Source organism: Pinus tabuliformis, chromosome Q (assembly GCF_031772625.1).
Source record: "Pinus tabuliformis cultivar Carrire ecotype Pingquan chromosome Q, CPIR1, whole genome shotgun sequence".
Classification (NCBI taxonomy): domain Eukaryota; kingdom Viridiplantae; phylum Streptophyta; class Pinopsida; order Pinales; family Pinaceae; genus Pinus; species Pinus tabuliformis.
The window spans coordinates 363,037,098-363,054,341 of NC_142296.1; positions in this window are offsets into that span (position 1 = coordinate 363,037,098).

The window sequence follows — 17,244 nt, forward strand, 5'->3', positions numbered from 1 at the left end:
ATTTGTACATTACAGGCAGAAGTAACCGAGGCGAAAAACAAGGCAGCACAGGTGGAAGAGCAGTTGCGCGCAACACAGCAAGAAAACAATATATTAACCCAGCAACTGCAGACTGAAAGACAGAGAATCGACCAGAGCGCAATCCAGAAGCAGAAAGAATTATCGGAGGCATTGGCACAGTTGAAAGAGGCGAATGAGCTGATGACGAAATCAAAAGACGAGCAAATAGCTCGACTATTAGCGCAACTTGAAGACATCAAGGGCACCCGGAAAGTGGAGGATTTCAGAGCAGAAGCAGCTCAAATAAATGGCGCATTAATATCTCAGATTAGACTCCTATGCCAGCAACTTACAGAGGCTGAGCCATTATGCGAAATATCTACAGCAGTATGTCAGCGGATAGAGCAAGCCAGAAATGAACTAGATCAGGCCGAAGAAACCATAACCGGATATCTTGATTGGCAAGATACTGATGTGGGGAAGGCAGCGAACTTGCCTAGAATCTATGAGACATACAAAGACATACTCTTCGTGGAATGGAACACTCAGATGATGAAAGCGGAAAGGGCAGCTTCAAGGTGTAAGATGATTGCCAGTAATATGATTGATTTAGTCAATAACACACTCTATTTGGCAAACATGATTTCCCAGTGTACACCTGGAAGCATAACAACAGCAAACATGATTGAACAAACAAGTTATCATGACTTGGAGGAAAGGGGAAGGTTAATCGCTGGAGTAAATACTTTAACCTCCGAGGCATATTGGCTCTTTCTAATCAAGCCGCACACTCAAAGGTCGGCCCTCAAGTGTTTAACAGATGCTCTCGGATGCCTGATCCCCGACATTCAGGATGCCACATATGATGCCCAGCTCACTTCGCGTCTCAACACTCCACCGGAAGTAGAGCCAATGCTGGCGATATGTCAGCTGAGGTTTAAAGGCAAAGAGCCCACCGAATGAAGCATTGCTGCCGACTGCCAGATCGCCAAGGAAGATGGAAAATATTTATTGATGCCAATTTAATAGCTTTTCAGTTTTTTTTAGATATTTAGATTAGATTAGTATTTATAGACCCTTTCATTGTTTTGGAAAGGGTCGTAAAATTTTGTAATAGACTTAAAGGCTGAAGTTTGCACTACTGTGCTTCAACCTATATTCTTTTATGAAACTCGACCGATAGTTCTCAATTTAACGAGAAGGCTGTTTTATACAATTGTGCACTATTGTCTCTTGTTTGGAATGCTTTCTGGTTTGAAGGAAGGACTGCGACATAGCGATTAATATGCTGGATTGTTAAGCAGCTTACATGGTACTTTTATCTGCATCTGTTTTCTTTCCTCTTATATGAATTGTTGTGTTATTATTTTTGCTATTGTTGAATACATGTATGCGCTGTAACAGCAAATCTTCATTTCATTCCACTATTGGATGTTTTGTGATATGCCCTTTCTTTTAATCATGCATGTAGCAATGATATGAATGACGAAGTGTAGTAATTCGCTATTATCGCTCTGCATAACTAATTATGCAGAGCAATCTTAAATGGTTTAAACATCTATGCTTTAACGTTAGAGTCATCTATATGCCTGCCTTAAAGCACAGATTATCAAACGCTACGCTTTAATGATTGATAAGTCCCGGGATTAGATTATAGATAATATATTTCGCCGATAGTTTTAGTTGTTCGCTTATCACCATCATACATCATAAGTTACTCATCTATCCCACTTTTATCCATTATTGGGAAACTGGTCCCATTATCCCCAGTCGGAGCCACTATTCCAAACGGAAAAGGAGCTGTACTAAGGTCCGGACCGGGTGGTTTCCTCTATGTTGTTGCAACGATTTTTGTGGCCTCAACATAATTGGCGCTAGAAGGAGGGCATCAACTGTGAATGGCACATAAGTCCAAACCTATAAGCCATTCCAAGAGTATTTCCCCCTCCGAATCCCCTCGACCTTCCCATTTGCATACTGGTTCGCCGGTATCCAAACAAGGAGAAGGGGAATCAACTACCACTGCTCAAACCCATCATACCACAGAACAATTAGATCTTGAATCACCTGAAGTCCAGTCTCTAATCCATAAACTTCAGAGCTTCTCGATTTCACCACAGAAATCTGAGGTATCAGAAAGCAGTGCGACTTCGCAATTCAACCTCACTCACCCTCTCACCAGACTTCAGAGCGAAAAAATCGGTATTGAACCCACTGAGTTTCCTTTACCCAAAAGGAAAAGGGCAAAGAAAATTACTGAAGGATCTGATAGTGAAGAGCTTTCACCCACGTCCTCCATTGCATTTTCTCCTCTGCGAGGTCAACCATCCACTCCCCCATTACAAATTGTCGTTCACCAGGGATCAGAAGCCTCAATATCCCAACCTATTCACTCCTCATCTTTGATCCCTTCCCATACATCTGGAATCCCAACAGTAGTGTCAGCCATTGTCGCTATCATAATGGCAGATCCATGGACTAGGCCAGGAGCAGTCAACGTGCCTGCACCATTGCATGATCTACCCGATGCTCCCGAAAAATGGCTGCCTAGATTTAATCCAGATGACGGGACCCGGGCTGAAGAACACATCAACAACTTTATGTTAGCAGTTAACCTAAAAGGAGTGACAGAGCAAGATGTTGTTGTAAGACTCTTCCCTTACACCTTACAAGGATCAGCAGGATCCTGGTATTTTTCCTTACCTTCTGGTTCAATTACCAGTTGGAACACATGCCAAGAGCAGTTTCTCACCAAATATGGAGATGATAGGTCCTTAGCTACCTTAATAAACGACCTCTCCAATCTGAGAATAGAGCACAGGGAACCAATAAAGGAGTTTAATGCTAGATTTAATAAACTCCTAAATAAAATCCCTACCGCTTCTAAACCAAGTGAACAAATCCGAAGCGAATGGTATATTACAACCCTACCTGCCAACATAGCCATTTTTGTAGACAGGGCTGGGAAACCTACCTTAGCCGAAAACATGAGAGAGGCACTTGCTGTTGAAAAGCGCATCAATGCTCTAGAAAAGAAAGCTGCTTTGGAAGATAGAAAAGCTAAAAAAGTCTCGTTTAAAGAAGATTCCAAGAAGAAAACCCCAAAGGACCCGTATGACATGGAAGGTTTACAAAAGGTCCTTAAAACATTGTCTAACGAAATGGTTGAGATAAAGAAGCAGGTGGCCGAAACTTCAAACAAAAGACCATTTAGAACTTATAAGAAAACTGAATCAAAGCCGCCCAATGTTATATCTAACGCAGATTCAGACCAAGAAGAAGAGGAAGAGGAAACAACTTCACAAACTGATGATGAAGAAGAAGTAGCTGAATGCCACGGAATGTGGGATTTTATACTCCCAAACTCTGATACCGAGAATGAAGAAGAAGCCTTTCCGGTTACTACAAGAAGTAAAAGCACTCCTGAACCCCCCCAGGCAACTTCAAAGAAGAGGAGCGCAGGTGCTGCTACAGCAAAGGAAAAAGTCCCCCCAAAGAAGCCACCTATAGTAGTTCCCCAAAACCAGCCTTCAACTTCTAATTCTCCTTCAACATCCAAGACACTAGTGGTATCCAATTCAATGGAATATAACATTATCGATGACATGAAGAAAACTAAGGCAAATATAACCATGTTTGAACTTAGCAAACTAAAGCATCAACAAAAGTTACTTCTTAAAGAATTGAATGTTGTTCCCTCTACTCCCCTTCCCAGTGCAAGAGCTGCCAATGACTCAGGCCAGCCTCCTGCAGGTATGGTTGAAATTACCGATTCAGTTCTAATTGGAGATAAATCAAATTCTCACACTCCACCCTTCCTGCTAACTTATGAGATTTATAATAGAAACCTGCACAACTGTTTAATTGATTCAGGGGCCTCATCTAATATAATGCCAGCTTCAGTTTGCTCTAAGCTGAACATTGAACCCCAGAAGTCTGCCATTCATATCGTACAGTTGGATAGGACTAAAGTGCAGGTCGTGGGAGAAATTAATTTTGTAACCATCAGGTTGTCTGCCGACCCCAGGATTGTACAGAGGATTGACATCTTAATTGCCGACATACCTGAATTTTATGGTTTAATTTTGAGCAGAGATTGGTTCGAAAAACTGCATGGGTATATTTCCACAGATTGGTCACATATGTGGCTTCCCTACAAGGGAAAGCCAAATCAAATAAGGATCGATCGGGAGAAGCATATGACCCATACAGTTACTGAATTTGAGAAAGAAAACCAACCTGTGGCATTCAACAACAACATTTTGGGGAACTATTCGTCATAATCATTCTTTGGCAACTTTGTTGCCCAACCATCTCCTTTTTCAGTTAATCATTTTACATCTCAGATTGAAAATTTTTCACAAACAGATAAGTCCAGATGTTTTAATGATGCTGAGAAAAATGTAGATATTTTTGTTAATACTCCTTTATTTTGGTCTTTATATTTTGATGGCTCTAAGTCCAGCGAAGGCTCAGGAGCAAGTTGCATTTTGGTTAGTCCGCAAGGAGAAAAGACAATGTTGTCTTGTAGGTTAGAATTTGAATGTACTAATAACACAGCCGAATATGAAGCTTTAGTCCAGGGCTTATATAAAGCAATCGGCCTTAAAGTGCGATATCTAAAAGTGTTCGACGATTCAGAAATCATTGTCAAACATGTGAGAAATGAAATTCATTGTCTTTCAAGTCACCTCAAACATTATCAATCGCTAGTACAGGATCTTACCTCACACTTTTCAGCCTTCAACATTTCTTCCATTCCTAGGTCACAAAATTCAGCAGCCGACCTTCTAGCCAATGTAGCTTCTAAGCTTCTACCTTCTGAAGACTACAGCCTTGATAGATTTTCTGTAGAATTACTTTTTAGGCCTTCAATTCCTGACAATGTCACTAATTGGAGAGTATTTAACCATGACGAAGATATCTTGCAGTTTCTAACTTCGGAAAAATCCTATGACAATCAAGTCATTGAGGAAGATGATCATGATCTACAGATGAAACAAATGCCTCAAGAAAATTCAATTCCCAAACCCGTGGTGAAGCTTGAAGACCTTTATGATATCAAAGACAGGTTTAAACCTGTAATTAATGCAAAGCTTCAAAGTTCCACCCTTAGGTTTGAATTAATAAATCTAGGCACTGACGATGCTCCTCAAAACATCAACTTAGGAATAGGACTTTCCCAGGAAGAAAAGGAAGCATTTATTAAACTATTGAGAAAAAACAAACAGGTCTTTGCTTGGAAATATGATGACTTAAAGACATATGATACATCTATTATCCAGCATACCATTCCTATGCTTCCTGATCAGAAACCGATTCAGCAAAAGTTAAGAAAAATACATCCAAATTTGGAGAGCCAGATAAAGTCAGAGCTTAATAAGCTCTTGAAAGCCAAAATTATTTTTCCGGTCCGACATTCAAACTGGGTCTCTAATATGGTGCCAGTTAGAAAGAAAAATGGCGACATTCGAATCTGTATTGATTTCAGGAACCTGAATAAAGCGAGCTTGAAAGATAACTTCCCATTACCTACTATGGAGCAAATCCTCCAATCAGTAGCAGGCTCTGAATTGATGTCCTTTCTTGATGGATTCTTCGGATATAACCAAGTTTTGGTTCATCCTGATGACCAACTTAAAACCACATTCAGAACAAAATGGGGAACTTATGCATATCAGAAAATGCCTTTTGGACTCATAAATGCGGGAGCGACATTCCAGAGAGCCATGGATATAGCCTTCAAAGGGTTGATTAATCGATCGGTAGTCGTCTATCTAGACGATATTACTGTATATTCTAAAAAGAGATATAATCATTTGCATGACTTAAATCAAATCTTTCAGCGATGCAAAAGATATGGTATTTCTCTAAACCCAAAGAAGTCTTTCTTTGCTCTTAATCAAGGAAAACTGTTAGGCTTTATAGTATCCAAAGATGGCATTTATATTGATCCTGATCGGATTAAGGAAATTTCTGAAATCCCTTTCCCACACAATAAAAAATCGATGCAGTCATTTTTGGGTCAGATTAATTTTGTCAAACGATTTGTTCCAGATTTTTCTCAAATTGTATTACCACTTCAGACAATGATCAAGAAGAATTCAGTCTTCAAGTGGGGATCAGAAGAAAAGCAAGCTTTTGATGTTATCAAGCAATCAATAATCAATGCCCCAGCCTTGAATACTCCGAATTTTTCTAATCATTTTACATTGTATACCGTTGTGTCTAATGTATCCTATGCTGCAGTTCTCACGCAGCCAAATGCTCACAACTTGGAAGCACCCATTTCATTTTTTAGCTCAAATCTTCAGGGTGTCGAATTAAATTATTCCGATGTGGAGAAACAAGCCTTTGCTCTATTTAAAGCAGTCAAACATTACAGGCCCTTCCTTTTGAAAACTCACACGAAAGTTATAGTCCCTTTCCCAGTGGTAAGGCAACTATTAATTCAAAAAGAACTGGGTGAAAGAAGGGCCAATTGGGTCACAGCGCTTCAAGAGTATGACTTAGAAATAAAGCCAGCAAAGATTGTTAGGGGTCAAGGTTTTTGCAGGATATTGGCAGGAGCATCAAACATTCCTGAATCAAGCGATATGGATCAGACTGAATCAATCAATCAGATAAGTGCCACTGATTCTGAATCTCAATATGCAGATTTAATATTTTATTTGAAGAACGGTTATGCTCCTCCAAATTTATCTTACAAAAATAAAAGGGCCATTAGGTTAAAAGAAAAGAATTTCACTCTTATTGATGATGTGCTTTTTAGACAAAATTATGATTCTATCCTATTAAGATGTCTTGAGAAACCTGAAGCTCAAAAAGTTTTGCAGGAGCTACATGATGGACCAGCAGGAGGACATTTTGGAGCAGACACAACAGCTCACAAAGTTATTCATGCTGGATATTATTGGCCTACTCTGTTTAGAGATGCTCATGAATACGTAAGAAAATGCTTCAATTGCCAAACTTCTAGTGGAAGACAACGGAAATCAGCTTTCCCTCTGCAACCTGTCAACATTGAACAGCCATTTGAACAATGGGGATTAGATATCATCGGGGAAATTACTCCTCCATCTTCCAAACAACATAGGTATATCCTCACTGCTACCGATTATTTTACCAAATGGGTAGAGGCTATTCCTTTGAAGGCAGCAAATTCAGAGGCAATCATCGAGTTCATAGACCAATTCATCATTACCAGGTTTGGTGTCCCAAACGCTCTCGTTTTTTATAATGCTTCCTATTTCTCAGGAAATGCTATATATGATTTCGCTATTAAAAGGGGATTTAAACTGAAGTATTCTGCTAATTATTATCCCCAGGGAAATGGTTTAGCCGAATCTACTAATAAGAATCTCATCAAAATCATTAAGCGAACTGTTGAACAGAATCATAGAAACTGGCACAAATCTTTAGTGTTTGCATTATGGGCTGATAGGATTACACAAAAGGCTTCTATAGGTTCCTCCCCATTTAATCTGGTATATGGAAAAGAAGCAGTATTTCCTACGAATCTTGTTCTACCCTCTTTAGCCCTAGTACAGTACATTGAAGAGACTCCTTCTTCTTCTATCCAACTTAGACATGACCAAATTCTCAAATTAGAAGAAGAAAGGGAAAAAGCCAGAATCACTCATGCCAAACATCAACAAATCATCAAAGCATCCTTTGACTTAACCTCATCCGGTTCCAAACAGTTTCAAGTTGGTGACTTAGTTCTCAAATGGGACAAGGCCCATGAAGATAAAGGTAAGCATACCAAATTTCAGAAAATGTGGCTTGGACCATTTCAGATCTGTGAGAAGATAGGCCATTCAACCTTTATGTTGCAAGACTTATCAGGGTTGAGAGATTCTCTCCCTGTTAATGGCCTGATCCTGAAGAAATTCTTTAATTGAGAAGGTAATCCCTTCTCCTCTTTGTAGATTTGTGTAATTTGTAGGATCGGTAGGAAATAAAACTATAGAGTATCCCCATTGACCTTTTGCTGTGTTTGAACAAGCTGTCTCACAAAAAATAATAAGAATATTTGCTTTTAGATAGTAGAACTCTCAATCAAAAGGAATAATTTTTAGGAAACTAGATGTCCTTGTGTTCTAAAATTACAATCTAACTTTTGAAGACTCTTCTCAAGAGGTAAAAGTTCTGTGAATCATTTTCTATTTTCAAAACTAGTCCCCAAAGGTTATCCATTTTAAGATAGAAGCTAACCCATTTTCAGCATCTTCAACTCTTCACCTGTCATCCATCAGCTCTTAAGGAGAAAACTGTTCACCCCATTCACTAAAGTTTATGGTTACTCAGAGTGTAATTCTAAAATATAAAAGATTAAAGATAAGAGGTCTTATTACAAGCCTGCTTACCATGTTCATAGGAAAATAGTTTGACTGACATTACCAATACTGCCTACCAAAACAGGGTAATGGCTTGGAATTTCAAGACAAGAGGTCTCATCACGAGCCAACTTGTTCAGTTAAATTATTACCAGTGAATGGCATTGTCAACAGCTGGCCACCAAACCAGGACAATGGCTTTTTACCTTATCAATGACAAAGAAGAAAAAACAGGTGAAAATTAAAATATGAGAACATATTTTGGATTCATTCTGTTAACTACACTCTTATGTGAATGGAAAAGTGAACAATACTATGGTTAAAAGGTATCCCTGTCGAGACTATAAACGTTTGCTGGCAACAGAGGCTCTACCTATGACAAAGGGGTTAATCATAAAAGCTGATTTGGGAAAGTTTTTGTTTTATCATTATAAACCAATAAAGGCCTATTTTAAAGACTTAGAATGTATTTATTTTTCTTGAAACCAAAAGGAAAGAAGTTAACAGGATAAGTTCACTTTGTTCAGAGCGCATGAATATCCAGTTAAATTAGAAGTTTTCCCTTCTGATTGAGTTTCTAGTTTTGAAAAGCTTAAGTGTTTGTATTAGTTTCAGAGATAACTGGTTCTTCCAGCGAATCGCCAATTGTTGTGCTCTACAACAACCCCCCATTTCATAACATTTTCATTCACACATAAAATTAATATATGGAATGGGTCCCTTTTAAAATTTAATTGGCATCAATGATTTTGTGTTCAAAAAGGTATGATAATCAAATGAGTTTATGTATTGAAGCCTTTTTCAATAATAGTGTTCCAATAATAAAGCAATCTTTTGTTATTGCGATAAAGCGATCGCAAGATCGCATATCGCAATGACATGAGAAATACATTAAAACGACACATTTTTCTCCGCCGATGCGATATCGCTATCGGCGATCGGCGATATTCCATGCACACCTAACAAAGGCACATAACTCACGCCCCGACGCGACGCGATATCGGCGATCGGCTATCGGCGCTGCCTCATGTGGGAGAAAAACACTTTAAGTTATACACCCCGACCCGATGCGATATCGCTATCGGCCATCGGCAGGATCTCATGCACTTTGATAAGACGCTCGGGTCTTACCCCCGATGCGATGCGATATCGCAATCGGCACTCGGCAAGATCTCTTCCTAATGATTGTGTTGCATCTACTCCCCGATGCGATGCGATATCGCTCATTAGCACTCGACATTCTCAAAAAACTCATCACCTGAAGCCTTAAAGTTATATCGCCATCCGGTTGATAAAGCGCAAATTTCAAAATGCCGTTAAATGCAGGGATAAGGTAATGCATGTGTATTTAAAACTTTGCCCCTTCGATTAACGAACACTTGCGTTTAACCACCAAAATATCTGTTGCACGCTTAAGGGGGGTCATTCAGCTGGATAACGGTGTGATACTCATTTAATGGGTACCAGGCCTTAAATCACCATTAATGCATCTGCAATATTTTCCCAGTGATTGGATCCGCAGCCACTTTTGAGAATTAATATCACCACGCTTCAAATGATATATCTTTCCCTTTATGGATTGTCATTGTTATTTCCTTGTTACGATTTCTCTTGCCTTTGTGTAGAATTCATCTGTTGAGAGAAGTCTGAGCATGATGGGGAAGAAATCCAAGAGGACCGCGGGCTCCGCTGCTGCATCTGTTGCAGGACAAGCTGCCGCGGATAAGAAGAAAGGCCTAATTTCAGACACTACGTGCACTGGTCTCAATAGGACTTCATGGCAGGGCACATATAACCTATTAGAAGCTGAGCAACCTGAAGTGACAGTGACAGAGGCTAGTGTGGATGTACTAAAGAAGTCCGATGCTACTCTCAAAGACCTGGCCGACTCCTTTCTTCACAGGATAGCAGCCAGAGAGCAGGTCCTTCCCTACACTGATGTAGTGCGCTGGGCAATCGAGGAAATTCCAATCATTGATAGAACGTTCCACACAAGAGATGGAAGGATTTTCGGGTCGTTCAAGCCAGAGCACCTAAGGCAAATGTATCATTTGCCCGAGCCGGAGAAAATCTATAACAAAGCCTTCGTGGAGAAATTTGCAGCCGAGAATGAAGTACAATCTGAACCCATCCGGGATTGGAGGCAGAATCCGGCCAAACACAAGCACGAAAGCTCGGGTAAGTACTCCGTCGATTCTTTGGCTTCTCCCTATTGCTATGCGGGGATTATGATGTGTAGGCTATGGGGGTTACATGACTCTGCTAATTTCGGCATAGAAATGGTTCCCCTGATGGAAGCAGCTGTTAATAGTATAATCATGGATTGGGCCACCATTCTTTCTAATAAGTTGGTCGTAGCTGTTCGTGACTTTAGAGCCAAATCCAGAGTTTCCGAAAGGAAAATCCCACCATTTTATTATAGCGCTTACATTATGGACACTTTATGTTTTAATTCTGAATTTCCTATCCTCGGTTGGAGGTGGACCACCCAAGACCCCTCACCCATTCATTTGTACCATCAGAAATTGTGGAAGTCCTCTTACAAGGACCATTTGTATCAAATTTGCAATGGTTTTATGGTTCCCATTCATTATTCCATTTTTGATCGACCTATTCCCAAAATTTCCTATCTCGCTTCCTTCGACTTACCAGCTGTAGCAGGTTGGTTTGGAGAAGAGCATTTTACCTATATTAGGGTTTATGGGAGCCAGGCCAAGCCGCGTGTTCTCCCTTTATATGTTCCAGACAAATTGTTGGCCCGAGAAATCTCCTACCAGATTATGGCCGAGAGTGTCACACAAACTCTCAAGAAAGAAAAGAAGAGGGGCTGGCCCTCTTTTCCCTTGAGAATTGGTGTTTATACTCTGCATGATCTCAAGCATGCAGAAAAAGAGGCAACAAAGATGCAAGCTTTATCCCTGGCCACTCTCCCAAGCAGACTCTATGATCCACATAAAACTGTCTACACTACCCTAGAACAGGCCAAATTAACAAAAGTTGACCATCAAGAGGATATGTTTGATGACCTATTCGTCGCCGCCGATTCAATCGGTCAGGCCAAAGAGCTTGCTAGAATGAGATATAATGATGAGACGTTAACTGAGTTCAATAAACTTAGAGAGCAGAGGTTGCAAACTCTGCCTCTAGATTTATTGACAACAACCCCAGCGTCTTCCTCAAGTGAGCCTGGTCGGCAACAGACAAGCCAACCTCCTGTTACAACTAATGATCAAAAGAAACAATAGGAGGAAAGGCAAAAGAAGCTGCAGGCAGAAAAGCAAAGAAAAGAGCAAGCTGAGAGGCAGAAGAAGGAACAGATAGAAAAACAACAAAAGGCGCAGAAGGATCAAGAACAGAGAAAGCAGAAAGAGATAGAGGAACAAAGGAAGAAAGAAGAAGAGGAGAAACAAAAGAAAGAACTGGCAGATAGGCAGAAAAAGGAATTGGCAGATAGGCAGAAAGGGGAGCAAGAAGAGAGACAAAGAGAGTTAGAAGAGCAGCAACGAAAAGAGTTAGAGGAGCAGCAGAGGTTAGAACAAGAAAAAGAGCGGAGCAAATCCCAGACAGAGCAACATAAACAAACCTCCATTGATCCTGAATTGCTCAAACAATGGAACCAATTCGATTCCATTATCAGTGGAAAGGAAGGCTCCAAAGATACAGACACCTCTAAAACAAGCGATGCGCCAGAAACCACTTCTTCTCAGGTTCTAAGCGGAACCAGCGGCCCACCCATTTCAAAGGATGTTGAGGTAATTACTATAGATCCTTCCGATCAAATTGTTCTCCAGGTGGAAGATATTCCTCCCCTGGATGTTTTCTATAGCCCAAAGTATAAAGCTGTTGTTAAGCGCTCAAGGAAGAGACGAAGACTTGATCAACCTTCTATCTTTCCTGAGCAAACAATCACGGGCAATGTAGTGTGGAAGGAGGAATTGGATCCCTCCGATGATCTAACAAAGCTGTCGCAGTATGCGGGAGCTTATTCTGCAGCGACTATTGACAAAGCATCGGAGGTAAGTCTTCTATTGAAGACTAAGGACCAGGAGATTTGTACATTACAGGCAGAAGTAACCGAGGCGAAAAACAAGGCAGCGCAGGTGGAAGAGCAGTTGCGCGCAACAGCAAGAAAACAATATATTAACCCAGCAACTGCAGACTGAAAGACAGAGAATCGAACAGAGCACAATCCAGAAGCAGAAAGAATTATCGGAGGCATTGGCACAGTTGAAAGAGGCGAATGAGCTGATGACGAAATCAAAAGACGAGCAAATAGCTCGACTATTAGCGCAACTTGAAGACATCAAGGGCACCCGGAAAGTGGAGGATTTCAGAGCAGAAGCAGCTCAAATAAATGGCGCATTAATATCTCAGATTAGACTCCTATGCCAGCAACTTACAGAGGCTGAGCCATTATGCGAAATATCTACAGCAGTATGTCAGCGGATAGAGCAAGCCAGAAATGAACTAGATCAGGCCGAAGAAACCATAACCGGATATCTTGATTGGCAAGATACTGATGTGGGGAAGGCAGCAAACTTGCCTAGAATCTATGAGACATACAAAGACATACTCTTCGTGGAATGGAACACTCAGATGATGAAAGCGGAAAGGGCAGCTTCAAGGTGTAAGATGATTTCCAGTAATATGATTGATTTAGTCAATAACACACTCTATTTGGCAAACATGATTTCCCAGTGTACACCTGGAAGCATAACAACAACAAACATGATTGAACAAACAAGTTATCATGACTTGGAGGAAAGGGGAAGGTTAATCGCTGGAGTAAATACTTTAACCTCCGAGGCATATTGGCTCTTTCTAATCAAGCCGCACACTCAAAGGTCGGCCCTCAAGTGTTTAACAGATGCTCTCGGATGCCTGATCCCCGACATTCAGGATGCCACATATGATGCCCAGCTCACTTCGCGTCTCAACACTCCATCGGAAGTAGAGCCAATGCTGGCGATATGTCAGCTGAGGTTTAAAGGCAAAGAGCCCACCGAATGAAGCATTGCTGCCGACTGCCAGATCGCCAAGGAAGATGGAAATTATTTATTGATGCCAATTTAATAGCTTTTCAGTTTTTTTTAGATATTTAGATTAGATTAGTATTTATAGACCCTTTCATTGTTTTGGAAAGGGTCGTAAAATTTTGTAATAGACTTAAAGGCTGAAGTTTGCACTACTGTGCTTCAACCTATATTCTTTTATGAAACTCGACCGATAGTTCTCAATTTAACGAGAAGGCTGTTTTATACAATTGTGCACTATTGTCTCTTGTTTGGAATGCTTTCTGGTTTGAAGGAACGACTGCGACATAGCGATTAATATGCTGGATTGTTAAGCAGCTTACATGGTACTTTTATCTGCATCTGTTTTCTTTCCTCTTATATGAATTGCTATGTTATTATTTTTGCTATTGTTGAATACATGTATGCGCTGTAACAGCAAATCTTCATTTCATTCCACTATTGGATGTTTTGTGATATGCCCTTTCTTTTAATCATGCATGTAGCAATGATATGAATGACGAAGTGTAGTAATTCGCTATTATCGCTCTGCATAACTAATTATGCAGAGCAATCTTAAATGGTTTAAACATCTATGCTTTAACGTTAGAGTCATCTATATGCCTGCCTTAAAGCACAGATTATCAAACGCTACGCTTTAATGATTGATAAGTCCCGGGATTAGATTATAGATAATATATTTCGCCGATAGTTTTAGTTGTTCGCTTATCACCATCATACATCATAAGTTACTCATCTATCCCACTTTTATCCATTATTGGGAAACTGGTCCCATTATCCCCAGTTGGAGCCACTATTCCAAACGGAAAAGGAGCTGTACTAAGGTCCGGACCGGGTGGTTTCCCCTATGTTGTTGCAACGATTTTCGTGGCCTCAACAGAACCCCAGGTTGATAAAGTAAAGTTGGTAGCCCCAGGAGTTGCAACATTCTTGTTGCAATATTGGTACTCATCACTTTTTGGCACCATTTCCGAGGAGGTGTCTGAGTAATATGTGATTACTGCTTTCCTTCTTCCATTTCTTGTTTCTAATATTCTGCTAGTAGTTTCATTTATGCAAAAGTAATTAAGTTTGCTTCCTTTTCCATTCTGCATTCTTTGCTTTCCTTTCCATTCTGCAAGTAATATTTCAATCAAGCCGTTAATTTTTCATTCAGTCAGTAGTTTTCATTTAGTCTGCAATTTCAATTATGCAATTACTTTCAAAGTTTGAGAAAACACAAAACTCAACAAAAACATTTTTTTCATGCCTCGTAGGAATAGGGATAGCTTAGGGAAATTTTTGCAAAATACCCCCATTGCTTCAAATAGCCAACCTTCCCTCTTCTTTGGTGGTTGTGAACTAGAGGAACCCTTAGGTGAGAAACCAGACATATTTGAAGAACCTATAGGGGAGGAAGAAGAAGAAGAACCCATTCTTCCTGAACCAATGGTTGAAAACAGAAATGACAGAGGAAATAGAGAAAGCGTTGAGGGTTCCTTCCCCATCAGGGAAACCAATCAGGATACTAAGATGGAAAATATAAGCCCCTCTACCCTTCCTCATTTCCATGGCCTGACCTCAGAAGATCCAGACACTTTCTTATTTGAGTTTGCTATCATATGCTGAACCTATGGCTACAGCAATGATGAGCAGAAGTTGAAACTATTTCCATCCACTCTCAAGGATGCAGCTTTGCACTAGTTCATGGGTTTACTTGGTGATAGCATCACAACTTGTGCTTAGATGTAGCAACCTTCAAAAACAAGTATCAAGACTATTATAGGTCTAAAGACACTAAAGAGGAAATTTTTAGGATGAACTTAGGGCATGATGAATCCCTAAAGGATTATGAAGAAATATTCCAGCTTAGCTACAAAATGGCCATGTGCACACTTGACCCTGAGTCACTAAAGCTAGTCCTTCTTAGAGGAGTAAGGGAATATCTTCTGGATACCCTAAACTTGATAGCGGGAGGGGATATCTACTAGTTACCCTATGAGGATATCAAGACTGTCTTTAGAAACCATTCTAGGGCAGCTAGGAAAAAGGGTAGGGGTATAAGTCAACCTATGGTCAGTCCATCCTCTTCCAATTCATCCATCAAGGGTGAAATTGGAAACATGTTGGAGGATTTCAAGAGTGAGATGCTGCAAACACTTTCCCTACATATGGACACTATGCAAATTATTTATCATAGTGTCAGAGGCTTCCGTAAAAGTGTTAAGTATTTCTCTGATGTGACGAGCTTATTTCAAGGAGACTTGACAGAATAGCATAATGTTTTCAACAAATTGTTGATGGGTGATGGGTAGGTTGTTGCCCCATATCCTAACGCCTTGCAATCGGGACTCACGAAACTCATGCTTAATGAATCGACCAAGGCCTTCTGCTATTATGATATACAAGAAGGGAAATATAGGGTCCCCTTGCCAAAGGCCCCAGGTAGGGTTGAAATTCGAGGTAGGAGTCCCATTCAGCAGGATAGAGACTACTGGGGAGGATATCATGGCCAAGATCCAGTTTATCCATCTTTGGGAAAAGCCATAGGCTCTGAGGATACTCGAAAGATACCCCCAGCTGAGTCTGTCATACGCCTTGGATAAATCCAACTTTATCATCATACCAGGGATATTTTGGGTCTTGAGAGAGTGGACTACCTCTTGGGACGTGATGAATCCATCCAGGATTTGTCTACCTTCAACAAATCCTATTTTCTCAGGTGAGATGAGGTTGGGGAGGAGAGGTTTCAAGCATTTTACAATAAGAGTAGAAATAATCTTGTAAATTACATTACATAAGGCTATGGGCCGGAATCCCTGGGGATCTTCGAACTTCGCAGTTTTAGGAATCAAGGCTATAAATGTAGAATTTAGACTGGGACATACCTTTTGGTTGCATCATGATTCCTCTACCACCTCTAGGATATCTTTCCCCATGAATTGCTAGGTGGCTTGATAGAATTATGCAGTGAACCCATCAAGTCTAGGGGATTTGTTCCTCTGCATTCCTTGAACTATCTCTTCCACTTCCTCTAGAGTGGCAGCACGCATCAGGGCCATGTTTTGATCTCGAGTTACCAGGTTGGGTATGTGCTGCATGATTCTTTGAATAGCCTCTGTTTTGTTCTCGAGGCCTTTCGAGAGAAGGTCTTTGAAGTGATTAACCAAGAGTTCTTCCATTTCTTCATGTTGAACTTTTCGTTGTCCTTCCTCATCCTTTAAGGAGTATATTCTATTATGCTACTGATGATGCACCATGGCTTTGTGGAAGAATCTTGTATTTCTTTCTCCTTCCCTCAGCCACTGGACCCTGGATTTCTGCTTCTAAAGGATCTCTTCCTGCTTTCTTCTTTCCTCCATCTTGTTTATCAGTAGTCCTTCTTCTTGGACCAGCTCCTCAGACCTCCCCTCCTGGATGATTTGTTGTTCCACCATTTTTTTTTAATCTCATTTTGGTCCTTGGTAATGTGACCAAATTCTTCTTTGTTCCACTTCCTGAGGTTCTTCTTTAGCTCTTTGAGCTTTAGTTGAAAGGTATGCATACTGTTTATGCCTTGCTGTTCACTTCGCATCCACCATTCCTCTATTCTTTTAAGGATGCCCGGGTCTTTGAGCTAGAAGGATTCGAACCTGAAAGGGCGGTTCTTGGGTCTTGTTTTTAGGTCCACCTCTAGTCTTACCGGCCAGTGGTCTAACCCCATGCATGGGAGGATCGAGGCTTCCATGAAAATATCTCGGCTTATCAGCTGCTCCGAGGTTAGGAACCTGTCCAATCTGCATGCTATTTGATGTGCCCCTCCTCTTCTATTGTTCCAAGTGTGAACACCGTTGATTGTGGGCATATCTACTAGGCGTAAATTTGTTATGGTTTCACTGAAGGATTCCATGTCT